The following is an 18,542-nucleotide window of genomic DNA, read 5'->3' as shown; positions in this document are numbered from 1 at the left end:
TTTCATTAAAATGAAATGTTGGACATGGTTCAATCCAGTGTCACCAGAAGGAATTAAAAATATAAAAGCAATGTAATATAAAAATTAAACTGTTCGAGATCAAATAAACAAAGAAAAACATGTACATTACCAACAGTCAATAACGAGAAAATTCAGTAACCAATCAACCAATTCTAAGACTCCGGTTGTAAACCAACTGGCAATGGTGCAGCCAGCATAGCATTCAAGAGAAAACGATATCACACCAACTCAGGGACGCCAGAAATGATGACTCTCAATGATGAAAGTGAGTGAAGAGTGGACAAGTGAGAGGATTAAACAGAAATCCTGATAACCCACTGAGCAAGGCCCAGGAACAGAATCGAATGCCGCAGTCTCTGAAGTCTGAGAACTTGGTTATTTAGAGAACACATTGCATAAGGTAAATGACAACTGCTGCTGCACAGAGCAGCACAGATACTCTGATCTACGCAATTACAAGGAGACGAAGTCCCTCTCAATACCCGGACATCATTCAAGCAAGATTAATTTGGAATAAAACCGAGCTTAAACACGGTAAGAAACTTATGGCATTAGCAAAGAGAATAATGGGGGAATCCTGACTCCTCGAGAGAAAAATGTAAACAAAAATATGAGCATAAATATACCACTGACGGAAAGGAACAAAAATACAACAAAAAGGGACAAAGGAATACCACCAGTAACCTGACAGGCAAATGATTTTGTGGGGTCAATGGTAGTAGCAAAATAACAATAAATTAAAACTAATAGCACTAATTGGTAAAGAAGACACCATTAAAATATTAATTTTTTAATAAGTAAATCGGTTGCTTGAACCATTTAGTTATATAAGACAGCAAGAGTCAGTGACTATATTTACCACATTTTAAGCATTTAAGTCAAATGATAAGCAGTTCTAGTTTTCTGAATTAATCACTGCAAAGAAATTTCAAGATGTAAAAGAGCGTTAGAATACGATAACTGAGCATCAGTTATACCCCCAGACAAAAGGTGAGCAGCACTTCTCTCTCTTGGAAACCGTTTAAACAATAATGCTTTCCGAAAGGTGAAGGACAAATACCAGCACTTTAACCAGGAAGGAACAAAAGTGATGAAAGAACACATAAAGGTTAGGTTCACCGGAAGATTACATATAAGTGAGGAAAAACCTCCTGATTTCAGAGACCACGGAGGAAAATGCGGGTAATGATTACAGGAAGATTAGTATTACAGAACTCTTATACGAAAATGTTCGGAAAGCCAAGTCTTTCTTGGTAACTTTCGAATACAGAACGGACAGTATTTTCAACCGAGAACACCGTTATGCAACGTCCTATTGAAAGGGATGTTCATGGTCCTTCGTCTGTGGTGATTTCTCGAAGCTTTCAAGAAAACCAGAATTCAGAGAAAAGTCTCGCGCTCATTAAAAGTAATTACCTGCTTAAAACCTTGGAAAACGTTCATTCAAGTTAATATTAACTGGTGACCTTGAGGATTAGTCCAATCAATACACAGTTCTCGCTCGGGTAAATAACGATTATGAAATCAGTCTCTGCTCAGACGCACACAGAAAGAGAGAGAGAGAGAAAAAAGGATTTGGAGAGTTACAAAACAATTGCTGAACAGAAGTTTTGGGTGCATGGAGTTCCAGCATAACTGCTGAATGACAGACTTGCGTTAATTAACTTCCAAAAGAGCGACCAAACCAAGTGAAATGTTTAAGCACAAAACAGAAAAACATGATATAAGAACTAGTGATATGTTAAGTATAAAAAATGATGCTGAATCAGAGGCCGCCAGATCAGCATAAAATCCAACTATTAACTGAAAGCATCATTCAAATTACTTTCATCACAAAACACAAAAACATGGTAAAAGAATGATCCAAGTTATTATAATTGTATTCAAAGTTTCTGCGTTCCACTTTAAATGACGACACCATCTGTTAGGCTAATGTAAATTGTTTCCCACTGTCGTCTCCTACATTTTTAAACATTTCAGTGCCTAACAAACTACTTGGAAAAATGCTAATATCATGACGTAATCTGCTTGACGAAGCAGAATTCATGATGAGTAATGTGCCCTGGCCTTTACAGTAAAATGACGGTATCAATCAGCAGCAGAAGCCCCACAATGAAAAGTCTATTTAATCACTGTTTACAATAAATAAAGAAATAAATAGATAAATAAATCAGAAAATAAAGCAATAAATAAACAATGAATACTAAATAAATAAATAAATAAATAAATAAGCAGTACGAGGCATACATTACAGCTATGAAGAACATTATTTGGCTGATCTGTGAAAAATCACGAAAATAATCAGCGATAGACTAGGCTATATCCTCAAAAGAGCAACTGCTGGAATGGCACTATTAGGATGATATGATAAAGAAAATAAAATTATACTTTTAGATGCAGCATACACAATGAAGTTAGTATTTAAAGAAAGCTGCAGGGCCAAGAACGTTATACAAGGAGGAAATGACAGATGCCTGGTGCACATCACTCGAAAATGAGATTGAATATTGAAGGACTGAGCAGAACCCCAAGAGAAGCCACAGAAAAGGGAAAATAAGGAGTAAGGATGAGGCAGACTTCACGAGTCGAACCGAAAATAAAACAAGTACAAAATGTTTCTTCGGCGCATTCGAGTTTTCTGTACAGAGTATAATGCTGTATGAAACTCTCAGCCACAGCCCAAGAAACTCCCACCCGCGGCCCATGGAACTCTCACCCGCGGCCCGGTTGTGGCCTGTGTTGTTGGCACCTATAGCAGTGCCAGACGCATGATCATGGCTAACTTTAACCTTAAATAAAATCAAAACTACTGAGGCTATAGGGCTGCAATTTGGTATGTTTGATGATTGGAGGGTGCATGATCAACATACCAATTTGCAGCCCTCTAGCCTCAGTAGTTTTTAAGATCTGAGGGCAGACAGAAAAAGTGCGGACGGACAGACAAATAACCATCTTAATAGTTTTCTTTTACAGAAAACTAAAAATAAATAAAAAACCTGATAAATGTGTAAAATTTAATCCTCGTGATTTAAAAGACCAAATACGTGCTAGGAGAACATCACCTTAGATGATATGCAGAACCACTGCGAGTAGAGACATGTCAGAATAGTGATCGACAACGAGACGACGTCAGATAGGCTAAGTGTCGGTAATGATGGTACGGAAAAACAAGTTTGGAAATACTAAAAAGGAAGTAAACGTTCTGTATGGTATAGTGTGAAGTTATTAAAAAAAAATTATATATATATATATATATATATATATATATATATATATATATATATATATATATATACATATATATATATATATATATATATATATATATATATACTGTATATATATACATATAAATATATATAAATTATTTATATATATATATATATATATATATATATATATATATATATATATATATATATATATATATATATATATATATATATATATATATATATATATATAACGTTTACTTCCTTTTGATATATATATATATATATATATATATATATATATATATATATATATAATAAAAAAGGAAGTAAACGTTATGTATGGCAGTGTGAATTTATTTAAAAAATATATATATATTTATATATATATATGTATATATATATATATCTGTATATATATACATACATACATATATACATGATTTAATGGCTAGAATAAGTTCCAAAAAGTTAAAGTATGCAGAGGGATTGATTAAATCTTCAAGAACGTTAATCCGGACTTGATGAATATATAGCAATTTTCCGTTCAAAAAAAAAAAAGTCAACCGACGAGATATAACTCGAAATGGAGCCCTTTTGTAAATCAGAAAAAATGAAAGAAAACAAAGAGTCCAACAGACAGCATACGCCTGAATACCGCCAGCGTCTTCAACACCTAGAAAATGAGATGAACTAGTTAAATCTGAAAACAAGTGAGTAAACTGGTTATTTGAGGAAGAGGGGAAATCAGGTTAGAAAGGACAGGGCAGACAACCAAGAACTCCCCAATTTGGAGGACAGTAACAAAATGAGAAGTCGTCTTCGACTGGTGCAGAGAAGTATGGATTCTTAGCCAACGGTGCGAATGAGAGGGAGGGGGAAAGGTGCCCTAAGATACAGCAATGTGTGTCGAACAACACTGAAATAGAATAGAATACAGAGTTTAGGCCAAAGGCCAAGTGCTGGGACTTCTGAGGTCATTCAGCGCTGAAACGGAAATTGACAGGAAGGAGGTTTGAGAGGGGTAACAAGGAAAACCTCGCAGTTGCACTATGAATCAATTGTTCGGAGAGGGTGGACAGTAAGATGGAAGAAACGGAGGTACAGTAAAAGGAATGAAAGGGGTTGCAGCTAGGGGCCGAAGGGATGCTACAAAGGAGCTTAAGTAATGCCTACAGTGCACCGCACGAGGTGCACTGACGACACTACCCCCCTACGCGGGACACTGAAATAAACTCATCGTATCTGTATTACTAAAACACATTAGAATCAATCTGCTATTTGCGTCTCTCTCAGCAAGAGAACGTCAGGCAGACACCTAAAACCGAAATAGAAGAGGCATTTTCGGCCCTTGGCCTGAATAGCCCCATAAACATCAGGTGTACGTTCGCAGGTAAATCATTTTACCGAAATAAACCGAGAGGTTATATTTAACCGAAAATTTCACGGGACATTTACCGGCGGATGAATCATCTCTGGAGTGAAAATTTGAAGGGTCACTGATCTATTAAGATGTAGAATTTTAATGAATGTTTGTGTTTTCTTTTTCCTTATTAATTTTTTTCCCGCTTATTTACGTTTAGATTTGCTAGCAAGTAAAATTACATTTCTCCTTGTCAGCTTGCGCATGAGTATTTGCATTTAAACTCTTTATTTGTATATGAAGCGTTCATCTCTCTCTTTCTCTCTCTCATATTATATACTGTATGTATACACACACACAGTATATATATATATATATATATATATATATATATATATATATATATATATATATATATATATATATTATATATATATATATATTATATATATATATATATATTATATATATATATATATATACACACAGTATATATATATATATATATATATATATATATATATATATATATATATATATATATATATATATATTATATATATATATATATATATATATATATATATATATATTGTATGCAACTATATACCGAATATATGTATCGGGTGATTTGTTCGTTTTCCAGTGTGTACACAAAACACCGCCTGATTCCATACACGGATAAACATATTAAAAAAAGAAGCATCTTTCATTTCACATGTGATCCCTAAGCATCGGAAGAGAGAAAGAGAGAGAGAGAGAGAGAGAGAGAGAGAGAGAGAGAGAGAGAGAGAGAGAGAGAGAGAGGCATCCTGCAACAGCCACAGCAGCAGGGCTCAGGCGCGACCTTAAAACACAACAGGAGCCAAATTCGCTTATATATATATAAACTCTGTCGGCTCGACGACGCTCATCGCGCTAAATATAGTCCGACGAGTTTTTTTTTTCCTGCCTGAATACTGCACTCTATTTATATGTGTTAAAAAATTGTTTCCCTCGCGAAATGGGAAATATGGTCGCTTCTATATATAGTGGCTTTCTGCGAAATAAAACTCTTTTCAGTTTCCTTTATGGTTCATCTCTCTCTCTCTCTCTCTCTCTCTCTCTCTCTCTCTCTCTCTCTCTGGTGCATGCGTGTGTGTCTCTGCACGTGCGGACGTGCGTGTTCAAGGACATTCTAGCAACAGATTGTTATGCGAAGCTGAGCTCTGATTTTCTTTTTATGCTTTGCTCTCTCTCTCTCTCTCTCTCTCTCTCTCTCTCTCTCTCTCTCTCTCTCTCTCTCTCAACCAGGTAAATATGTATGTTTGTGTGTGTTTTTTTTTTTAGCTTGTTCTAGCAGGAGATCCGTTAATGTTTGCACATACAAATACCACGACGTGATACTGTTGTCATCGCCTTCTGACATACAAATTACGACTGAAAGTCTAGATGGCTTTTATTGTTATTCAAGGCCGAGATTCAGACTCTGCAAATACAATTTTCAAACGTCCCCACACTCCTAAACAGAGTGAATAAAAATACAGTTAACTAAAAACCTCAAGAAACCTCAACAAAATACGTAAACATAACTATGGTCATGTCTAAAATGTCCTAAGGAATCTTCATGTAAATAAGTAACCTGCTGTGAAAGAGTAAAAATGAAGATAATTAGGAATACCTCGGAGACCGTAACAGAAGGCAGACGAAAAGCAGTTGGTCTAAAGCTGCTGTTTGTTTTGGCCGACGTGACACAAACACAGTCACAGGAAAAAGATTAGGCTCGTGTCCCGTTTATTTCAGTAACAGTGTATTAACGGGGCATCTGAAACAGCCCAGCGATTACCTACAGGCAAATATTAATAGTATAGCTTTATTATACTCAAAATGGTTTACCAGTAATATCAGAAAAATAATTAAAAAGTCAATATTTTAAAAGTGTAATTTTTGAGGTCTCACCATCAAGAACAGATTTTGTAATCAATTGGCTTTCGAGCTTTCTTACTATTTGAAAATCGTATTCATTTATTTCCAAGTTATTTGAGGAAGAGGGGAAATCAAGTTATAAAGGACAGGGCAGACAACCAAGAACTCCCCAATTTGGAGGACAGTAACAAAATGAGAGGTCGCCTTCGACTGATGCACAGAAATACATCGAAAGAAGATGGATTCTGAGCCAACGGTGCGAATGAGTGGGAAGGATGCCGTAAGATACAGCAATATATACTGTAAACTTCAAGACTTTAATCCCATTTCCGTGATGAAAATGAAAATTAAAGAAAGAAACTAATCTTAACCGACATCGTACAGATTCAAGGTCTTCAGCTTCATACCTTCAGTGCATTCCAGTTTTGTCACTGGCCACATACAAAATTCGTTCCAAACCCCTTTATAACGATTATGCCAATTTAAAACAAATAAATAACAAGTAAATAATGCGCCGAAGTTTCTTTGGCGCAATCGAGTTTTCTGTACAGCGTATAATGCTGTATGAAACTCTCAGCCACGGCCCATGAAACTCTCAGCCGCGGCCCTTGAAACTTTCAGCCACGGCCCGGTGGTGGCATGTGTTGTTGGCACCCATAACGGTGCCAGACCTTAAATTAAACCAAAACTACTGAGGCTGGAGGGCTGCAATTTGGTATGCTTGATGGTTGGAGGGTGGATGATCAACATACCAATTTGCAGCCCTCTTGCCTCTGTAGTTTTTAAGATCTGAGGGCGGACAGAAAAAGTGCGGACAGACAGACAAATAGCCATCTCAATAGTTTTCTTTTACAGAAAACTCATAAGTAGGTCTGAGACTATAACTCACATAATTAATATGAATGATCCTACCATTTACAAGGCAGTCACAGGTTGAAGTGGAAAGAAAGAGCGAAGGCCTTCACGCAATTGTGAAATGTAGCCAACGAAACAGAAGTGAAATAAGAAAGTCATGTGTTTGGATGAACAATAAAATATTTGGTTTACTACACGATTCTGAGGAAAACGCTGAATACTGAGACACTAGCGGATCCGGGAGGGGGGGTGGGGGCGACCTGGGCACGTGCCCGCCCCACGAAAAATAATAACAAAATAATATAGAAGATTTAGATAATAATAACATAAATGAGAAATATATAAGTAAAAAAAAGTCTATCGTAGAAATATATATATATATATATATATATATATATATATATATATATATATATATATATATATATATATATATATATATATATGAAAACTGGTGGCCCCCTCCCCATGAAATTTTTCTGGGTACGCTAGTGTACTGGCATTCTCACTGGCTTGATTGCATTAATGAACCCATCCAAAAAAGGAAATTCTCTTAATAGCTGTTTACAAATTTATCTTCCGGTTAACCTGCAACAACAAACTACTAGTCTGTATAGCCAGAATACAAAGGCAAAGCTGTGGCTCAAAGATTAAGTATGTTATGTAAAAGTTACGCAAATAAGGAAAGGCAATCATCATCTACTATGCCGCTCCCATGGCGATTTCATTTCTAGCTAGGATTTAAACACCACCTTCTGAACGATGGAGTTGAATATGTCCATGCGCCGCTAGGCCTACTTGTAAAACCTTTTATGTATGTATATATATATATATATATATATATATATATATATATATTTATATATTTATATATATATATATATATATATATATATATATATTTTTTTTACTTGTCTTTAAATATTATCTTACCTTGGTTTTTTTTAATCGTTATCCGAGTTTTCATAATGAAAGAAAAAGAAAAAGCACTTTACCAAACAGAGTCCTTATCCCGACCCTGTGATATAAAGACGTGCCAGAAATTCAAATTGAATCACTAGGCCCCTGGCTAAGTCATTAAAGTATTCCATATCTGCTACCTATAGAAGCTCATGAAGTTGCAAAGGTTCTTGAGGTTTTCACAAATAAGCCGCAAAATAGGTTTAGGGTCGGTCCGTTCCTCATGATGTATTTCCACCCCTTGCAGAACTGAACCAAATATATAGAGGGAATAAAATTAATGAATACGTAAAGTCGCATATAATATCGTTACCCTCATCATCATCATTATTATTAAGAGCTTGTTAGCGTGCGCTACTGTGCTGGAACCCGGCGCTGCCCATCATGTCTCCCCTACCCTCCCGATCCCCTACCTACCCCACCACCACCTGGGACGGACAAAAGGGTTTGCAGGACGAGGGTGGATGTCAGGTCTCCCCTACCCTCCCGATCCCATACCTAACCCGCCCCCACCGGGGGAGGACAAACAGGTTTGCAGAGGGTGGATGTGTCATGTCTCCCCTACTCTACCGATACCCTACCTACCCGGCTCCCACCCGGGGCGTACAAACAAGAAAGATCCACTCGGGATTTTATTATTACTCAAAATGTGTGTCTTAAGGATCAAGCCAAAGACCATGTACTCGATTAACAAGAGTCTAAGAAAACTGTTGCCTTTGTGATCAAAGGAGATTAGACAAAAATCAAATAGCTACATAAATTAAATAAAAATCAGATCCAAGGAAAGCTTGCTAGTTGTATTCTCTCTCTCGTGTTTCTCTTTCCATTTCGAGAGACTACAAGGGGATTGAACTTCGATCATTGGTATTGCGGTACATCTTGAATCCTGTTATACAGTACTTGTGCTCTTTGTTTTCTTTTGCCATTTTTTTGGGGGGGGGCGGGAGGTTATTTCGTATTTATAATTAGCTTAAATTCCATGTGAAGCAAAGGATATTCAATAGGAATTATGGGGCAAAAAATTGTTGATACAGGCTGATGGGGAGAGTGGGCGACATCCACTTGGAGCTCATCCCAGTTTTTCCGAACAGAAGTAAGGAATGCGGTATGCTTTTTTTTTTTTTTTAATACAATCGATTATGATAGAATGCAAACTAATCGTATATGTAAGACGCGCGCGTGGTATTTGCAAAATGTTAAAACTGTCTCTCTTCAGAATACAGTTTGAACGGAATAAATATTCATTTTTACAAGGGTAAAGGTTATAGACGAGACTATAAGAATTACAGGGGCATAACTCTGGGGAGCACAACAGGGAAGGTGTAAGGGGGGGATCTTAATTGAGAAAATAAAACAAACGACAGACGATTTGGTAGGAGAAGAGCAGCGTGGGTTTAGACAAGAAATAGTGAGTATGTGTGCGGGTCAAGTGTTGTGAGATAGTGATGTGAGAAGTTTGAAAACTTAGGGATGGCGCTGCAAGAAAGCTTCAAAATTAAACAGATGTAAATACATTGTGGTGGGTAGTGGTGGTGATGATGATGATGAATGTATAGAGTAAATGGCTGAAAGTGATGAAAAGTTTTACGGTGGAAGTAAAGCAAGTGACAGTCCGCAGGTGGGTGTAAAAAAGAACTTAAGCCAAGGATGTGTTATGTTCTAATGGCAGTTTTAATTTATGGACTGAAGTGAGATGTCGGGCTGTGGATTAGTTCATGTTAGCCGATGACACCGCGCTGATAATGGAGAGAACCAGCAAAGATTAGAGAGAGAGAGCGAGAGTTTGAATGAATTTGCAAGAGGAGAAAGCTAATTCATGAGGGTAAAGACACGGCAGTGATGTGGACGGTGAGAGACTGGAAGAGGTTGATACTTAAGAGGAGATTAGAAGTATATACATATATATATATATATATATATATATATATATATATATATATATATATATATATATATATATTTATGTATGTACAGTATAAATGTATCAGATATTGGTACAATGAGAGGAGATATAAGTCACAAAGTAAGTGAAGCAAGAAAGGTAACAGGATGTTTGCACATGATTGTGAGGATACATTAGCGTGCCTACAGAAGACAAGGTTGGAATATGAAGGGAATTCATCTCTCCTCTTTGTAAGTGAAGCGAGGAAGTTTAATATGAATGAAAGAAAGAAGGTAGAAGTTGTAGAGATGAATTGTTTCAGTAAAATGTGAGGTATGTGAAGAAATGAAAGGATGAGAATTATGGAGATCTGTGGAAGGAGCGGTAAAAGGTTAGTTTAAGTGAAAAGACGGATCAGTTTTTTTTTTTTTTCAGTTGGTCTGGTCATATGTAAAGAACGGATGATAATAGGCTGGTAAAACGAGTATAAATTCAAAACTACTGGGAGGAATGAAAAGAGGGGGACTCAAAAGGAATGGATAGATGCCGTGAAAGAAGTTTTGCAAAAGAGGGAACTCACAATCCAGAAAGAAAATAAAGTAGTTCATGCAGGATAGAGGCGAGTGGCGCAGCTTGTTTAAAAGGGTTTGACGTGCAATTGGTGAACTTTCTCTACAGGTGAATGGGAGCTTCTGACACTGAGGCTCTTCTTTTTTTTTTTGGCAAAAAGGGGGTTCATCCACACTTCAGCAGCTTAAAAATGTAGCAATTACTTTTCTCTCTCATTTTCTTGAGAGCCACCCCATTATGGGCACACAGTTGCCTAATATATATATATATATATATATATATATATAGTTATATATATAATATATATATATATATATATATATATATATATATATATATATATATATATATATATATATATATATATATATATATATATATATATATATATATATTATATATATATTTGTGTGTGAAGAAAAAATGCCCTCATAAGCAAAACAAAGGGAAAACATGAGTTACATTTGGACACTATACCAACACTTTTTAAAAATAAAATATTAGTTTTGGCATCATCAAGGGCAGGCACATAGGAAATATGAAGTCCTAAAGGTTACGGCTAATCTGCAGTAATAAGAATGCTAATCTTCTGTAAAACAGAATTTAATGTATTATCCGTCCGATTCAGGTTCCATGTCTGCGTCCCTTAAGGTACTGTGTTTAAGCATCTGACCTTAGAAACAAGTGCTGGTTATACCTAAATTATTAATAACGGCCGAAATTGTAATGCTCCTTATCGATCGCTTCTATTACACAACTGTCGTTTTTTAAAACCTCCACACGGTTGTGTTCTTCATGTTCTTCGGTTTTATTACTATGTTTTGGTGCTGCTATAAAATTCTCAATTTCAAGAGAACAGCATTTCAAAGTGTCCTCGTATTTATTTTTTATAAGGATACAACGGCTAATATTTTATACAAGTATTTGCCAAAGATAACGTTTTCTATATCAACAAGAAATAGTTTATAGAAAATGATTTCATGCCTAACTAAGCTATTTGACCTTGCCAACGCAGACTGTGCGCAATGGAAGTGCGAACAACCCAAGCAACAATAACAAAGAGGATTTTGCAATTATCTTTCATTTTCCTCTTTTCCTCCCCTTCGTCTGCCAACTTCATCCCACTCCCTCTCGAGGTGGCGGGCGACTGGATAGTTTTTTTTTTTTTTTTTTTATCATAATCAAGCCAATGTATAATATACGAAAAACTATAAGAGGACTGACTAGATGTGAGGAAAATTTTCCCTGGAAGTATTATGAGGTTACGTAGAATCTTTTAAAAGTATGTTAACTGCAGAATTAAAATGCAAACAAATAAAGCCTACTTTTTTAACTGAGGTCACAGTATAAAGCAATTTTATTATATATGGAAGCAAAGAAGAGACAGACTATTCGCCAATATGGTAAAAAAAAAAAAAAATCGTAATTCAGTTTTCGGGGGTACAATTCCTCTTCTATGCAACTCTTTCACGTCAGTTCAACTAATGCCTAGAGAGGTAATGTTTATAATGTAATGTAAAACGGAAGTTGTACTTACTGTACTTATTCATTCTTTCCTTTATTGTCATTCCTTTCAACAGAAAGGCGTGACATAGCAAGGCAAAAAGTCAATCAAATAACGTTTGTGTCAGCTGAATGATAGGTACAAACATACGCACTTCAAATAAATAAAAATCCATTGGACACAATCCAAACTGACGTTTATTTTCGCTGTTATCTAATGACGGATGATTTATACGCTGAAATAAATGGATGACGAAACCTAGCATAACAGGAATGAGGAAAAATGCAGATATTTAAGACGTAATGACAGAAGAAATTTGTGAGATATGATACACAGAAAGAGCAAACAAGGGATAGCGAGAGGGAATGAGAGAGAGTGGAGGAGGAGGAAGGAGGAAGAGGAACAGGTGGACCAAACGGAATTGGGCAGAGTTGGGGGAGGAGGATGAGGAGGAGGAAGCGGGAGGAGATGGAGGAATGGTCTGATTGTACAGACAATATAACGATTATGTCTGAATGGAAGAGGTCAGTTAGGAGGTTACTGGTGTCAAGGGAGGGTCGGCTTTAGGAGTTGACGTTGCGACTTTTTTCAAACTCCCTTCGGTAAGATAAGTTATTTTCTTTGTAAATACACACATAGGTGAGCACAACAAGTTGTATCGGCATTACGGAAAGTGGTGAAAGTTATCATTTAGCATAAGCAAAGTCGACATTCCAAGTTTCATTCCATGTTCCAACCTTTCATCCATTCAGGATATTAAACTTCCTAAATTCGCAACGACTCAAATTTTACCTTTCTTATAAATAAATAAATATATACGTATGCATAAATATATACATACATACATATATGTATATATATATATATATATATATATATATATATATATATATATATATATATATATATATATATATATATATATATATATATAATGAAATGCTCTACAAATTTAGGAGCTAAAACGTACAACTTTTTAATGAAGTACCTTCCGTTCCAAAGATGGCTATACGTGTTAGTTGAAATTGACTGTTTCCGAAAGTATCATGAATTATTTTCCCTTTGTCCAGTTTCATAGTAAATTAAACAGGAAATTTTGTAGCCGGCTTTTCACATCCTTCCGGAACGCAGAATGTATGCCAGACGAGGATTTTATATTCCTATGACGTGATTATAACCAACTTGATTCAATATGGCTATTGTTTTTTTTTTATTCCCAGTGTGTCATTATACGGAAAATTGTTATACTACGGTAAATGAGTTCACTGTCTCTTTTCTCTCTCTCTCTCTAATAACCTTTCCGACCTTATTCATACAACCAGATTACTAAATAAGAACAGCATGGTATAATTACACTTCGAAATTATTTTTATCATAAAACCATCGAGTCCATCTAATAAAACGAGAAAACGAATAGAACTGAACTGCAAATACAATCAGCTCTCATGTCAAAACGCCTTTAATTAGCAAGCATATTGGCAAATTACTTTATTACTGACAAATACATAAAATCGTCGGAACGTTATCCGTACCGCTTCAAAACTACGAGGAAAACTCGATCACTTTAGATAGAGGACAAACGAAAATTGCCCTGTGTAAATGTACAAAATGGGTCAAAACATTACGAATCTACTAACCTGTTTGTCTGTTTGTTTGAAAGCTTTCATGAACATGATGTGGATCCTGTTGATATATGTACGACAAAAATAACTACTCAAAATTTTGTCTATTTAGTTCATTCTTTTTTGCAATAAAAATGAACAAAAAATCTGGGCAGAGTGGTGAGTTCCCTTTTCCTCTCACGATCGCTTCAGAAACCCTAACTTAAATCTACCAATCTGACAGACTACTCAAAAATCTAAATTTACTAAAAAAAATCTAAAATTTACGTACACTTAAAATATGAAAAGAACAATGGCCTCACTGGCATAATATTGAAGGATTTATATAAAAAAAAACAAGAGGTATGTGTCCCCCACAACTATCCAAGTTATCTGATATCAGTGTGTAAAATATAAATATATATATGCGTGTATGTCAGTATATATGTAAAACACTCTATCAAGTTATTGGACTTTTAGTATATATATATATATATATATATATATATATATATATATATATATATATATATATATATATATATATATATATATATATATATATATATAATACATATATAATATTATATAATATTCCACACGCCTCTGCCTGTTTTATTAGAGTACCAAGAAGGAGGGCGCTTCCCTTCTCAGTAAGTCTTAAGGGATGAAGTTGCTAGTTGCATGACTATATTCTTGGGGCAAACTATTACTGGGATCATAAAAAGAACCTTGTAAATGTGACACCCAGTGATCTACCTATGCTTTACCACTCTCTCTCTCTCTCTCTCTCTCTCTCTCTCTCTCTCTCTCTCTCTCTCTCTCTCTCTCTCTCTTTCTCTCTCTCTTTCTCAGACCCACACACACGCACATATATGTATAATTAAATATAATATAATATAATATATATATATATATATATATATATATATATATATATATATATATATATATATATATATTATATATGTATATATACATAGATATATATACATATATATAATTATACATATATGTGCGTGTGTGGGGGTTAGAAAGAGAGAGAGAGAGAGAGAGAGAGAGAGAGAGAGTCAAACTCATAGGTAGATCACTGGGTGTCATATTTACAAGGTTCTTTTTATGATCCCGGTAATAGTTTGCCCCAAGAATATAGTCATGCAACTGGCAACTTCATCCCTTAAGACCTACTAAGAAGGGAAGCGCTTTCCCTTCTTGGTACTCTAATAAAACAGGCAGAGGCGTGTGGAATATTTTATATATATATACCAAAGTCCAATAACTTGGATAGAGTGTTTTACAAATATACAGACATACGCGCACACACACACACACACACACACACATATATATATATATATATATATATATATATATATATATATATATATATATATATATATATATATATATATATATATATATATATATATATATATATATATATATATATATATATATTTTACACACTGATATCAGATAATTTGGATAGAGTGTTGTGGGGACACAGACCTCTTGCTTTTTTATATATATATATATATATATATATATATATATATATATATATATATATATATATATATATATATATATATATATATATATATATATATATATATATATATAATAAGCCAACAAAAAAAAAAAAGAAATTCATTAAGTTTTCGGAGGAGCATCTTGCTTCTTCCTCAGATTATTCCGGAGGAAAGATGGTCCTTTCGAAAGCTAAAGGAATTTCTTTTCCATGCTTTGTTGGGCACACCAAAAATCGTATACAAAGAAATTGTGCATGTTATTAATTATATATGCATACATATATAGTATATATATAAAATATATATATTTTTTATCAACTGCCAAGTGACCAAAATATTTATCTTCGGCAAAAGGACTAAGCCTTCATTCTCAGGTGTAGAAGAAAGCTTTAGTCACGTTCTAATACATTCCATTATGCTTCAGCTGACCTATTAAGTGAATCAGGTGTCTTTCGGGGATCAACGGCAATATTTTGCAGACACGTTAGAGGATGCTGACTAGTAGCCCCATTCAGAAGAGTTTGCTGAGAGTCGAGAGGATATCACAATTTAGGAGCACATATTCTTAGGTAAAATTAAACACACACATATCCATATATATATATATATATGGAAATAATCGACCCATAATTACATGTGGAACAGAAATAAATTTCTGGCTTACATCAGGATCGAACCCAAGTTCCAACTTCTTTTATGACTTGTGTGGCCTGGTTTGGCAGCGGTCTTGTCTTTCAATTGAAAGTCTTGGGTACGATCCTGATGTGAGTCAGAAATTTGTTTCTGTTCCATAGGTCATTGTATGTTGATTATTTCTATCATATTCACTCAGAAAGGATAATTCGAATGAAATGCTGTCAACTGGGTCACTGCTGAGTCGGGAAGTTGGGGAAAACACGCTGGTATGCAAGGCAGTTAGCCTGCCCAGGTAATTCCTTGGGTACAGTGGTAAGTAAGTATAGCTTAGTTTTACCAGACCACTGAGCTGATTAGCAGCTCTCCTAGGGCTGGCCCGAAGGATTAGACATTATTTTACGTGGCTAAGAACCAATTGGTTACTTAGCAACGGGACCTACAGCTTATTGGTACCCAGGTTCCAACTTCTCTTATGAGTTGTGTGGACTGGTTGGCAGCGGTCTCGTCTTTCAATTGAAAGATCTGGGTTCGATCCTGATGTGAGTCAGACATTTACACAAACATGTATATTATATATATACTATATGTATGTATGCATGTATCTATGTATGTATATGTCTGTGTATTTGTACGCGTGCACCATTAAAGTGCCTTCCAAATATTCTTATCAGTCTCAAAATTACCGAAGGGAAACGACTCACTGACTGGATCAAGTTAAAGTTATGGGAACTAGGGAAAGCAGAAACAGGACTCAACTAACTGAAAACTAAAACGCAGAGTGGAAGAACCTCTTCATGAACAACCAAATCCGATAGTTGTTAACAGCGCCATAATGCGCATACAGTTCACTTCTGCACAGGCTTTCGTATCAAAGGAGGTACAGCGTTTTGAGCTTCGAAATAAGTATTACCATATACTGTCATTTCAAGGGCCTGACCAAGTTTCGATTTGCCTTTGAATCAACTGTCTCCAAACACACACACACACACACACACACACATATACACACTAAGAGAAATAACTGGCTACTAAAACGGTACAAACTGTAACAAAGAAACATTTTAACTGCTTTCTGCTATTTCTGTTGACAGGTATGGCTTACAAGAACCCCAAACCTGGTTCGCAAGATTTGCTTTTTTTCTGTTTTCTATGCCAAGCAAAATCGAAAAGCAGTCGATCAACTGGTTTAGTAACACCTTCACAACATTCAATTTCAAAATGTGGAATGCTGTAATTCCAGTGTTTCTTAACCAATTCAACCAGGCTCGCTTAGGCAGGCAAATCTGTATTATATTAGGAGGGAAACCATAAGGTATCATTCTAAAACGAACTGTTTTGATTTGGACAGCCTTGCCGCTCTTTCTCCTTGGTCCAAACCTTTGCCTTGCGGTGTTTCCTCTCCAACAACTAGAATTTAGGCTGTATAAAAGCAATAAAATGCCAGGTGCAATGCGGCGATATACATCACGGAAAACAGATCTTGGGACGATTTGTCGTTAACGTAGTGTGGAATGGCTGAGGCTTACTAATGATGTGGTGTGGGTGTCGAATGGAGAGTGAAGAGAAGCTGCGGGGCTGAGAGAGAGTTTGAGTGTTTTTATAAAGAAAGGTAATTGGGAATAAATTAAACGATGAATGATCTGGTGAAAGGTGAACAAACAAAAGAAAAGGTACAGCAAGATTTGGCAGAGAAGTCTACGGAAGTCATTCTGCAAACGATTCGGACGAGTCTATGGAAGCCAGGGTATAGGAACCAACGATCCCATAAGAACAAGAGATTGGGCACAGCCATTTAACAAGCATTACGGTGTAGGATAGAAACGCCAAGCCGGGCTCGAGTAGTAGAAAATTTTAATGCGCGCATATCAAATATTCTGAGATCTAACCTACTAGGAACGTATAGATGAACAGTTAAGCCCCACTTCTTTATGAAAGGAAGTGCATATGATGAAGAAGATGGGTAATTTTTACAGAATATGTATAGCTAGAAGAACTGAAAGGATATGTGTAGAGAAAACAAAAATAACGTAAATGGGGGGTAAGGGACCACTGGCTTGAGATGGTTTGGTCCAGTGGAGAGAATAAAGAGAAACAGACTAGTGAAAAGGGAATATATTCACATTTAGAAAGGAAGAAGAGAATAAGGCCTATATAATGTTCAATAGATCTGCCACATGATATGCTGGAACAGAAGGACCTTTGCATTCGGAATGCGAGTGTGAAAGATAGGGATGTATTGTGCATATATATATATATATATATATATTATATATATATATATATATCATATATACATGGGTTACATGCAGTGCTGGTGTTTTTTTGTACAGGTGTATGAAGCAGCTTATGGTGTGTTCGTAATCTGCACAAGGGGTTCCAGCCTTGATTCATCAACTTAAAGAAGAATGTAGCGGTGACGACTGGTTTTTTTTTTTGTGAAGGTACATCCTGTTTTGGGAAAAGGCTTACTGTTTTGTGCACACACATGCACAAATACATAC

At 35.5% G+C, this 18,542-nt stretch overlaps 1 protein-coding gene across 2 annotated transcripts in view; it reads left to right on the top strand.

The window, feature by feature from the left end:
* The first annotated feature begins 12,780 nt into the window (after positions 1-12,780).
* LOC136843360 (sialin-like) overlaps positions 12,781-18,542 on the top strand; it is a 33,111-nt gene continuing 27,349 nt past the window's right edge. For both annotated transcript variants that reach the window (XM_067111704.1, XM_067111705.1), the window contains exon 1: positions 12,781-12,874. The gene's annotated coding sequence lies outside the window, so the exon portion shown is untranslated. The remainder of the gene's footprint in view (positions 12,875-18,542) is intronic.

This window comes from Macrobrachium rosenbergii, chromosome 11, assembly GCF_040412425.1.
Source record: "Macrobrachium rosenbergii isolate ZJJX-2024 chromosome 11, ASM4041242v1, whole genome shotgun sequence".
In the NCBI taxonomy this organism is placed as follows: domain Eukaryota; kingdom Metazoa; phylum Arthropoda; class Malacostraca; order Decapoda; family Palaemonidae; genus Macrobrachium; species Macrobrachium rosenbergii.
The sequence above is the reverse complement of the archived record's forward strand: the minus strand, read 5'-3'. Positions and strand labels throughout refer to the sequence as shown.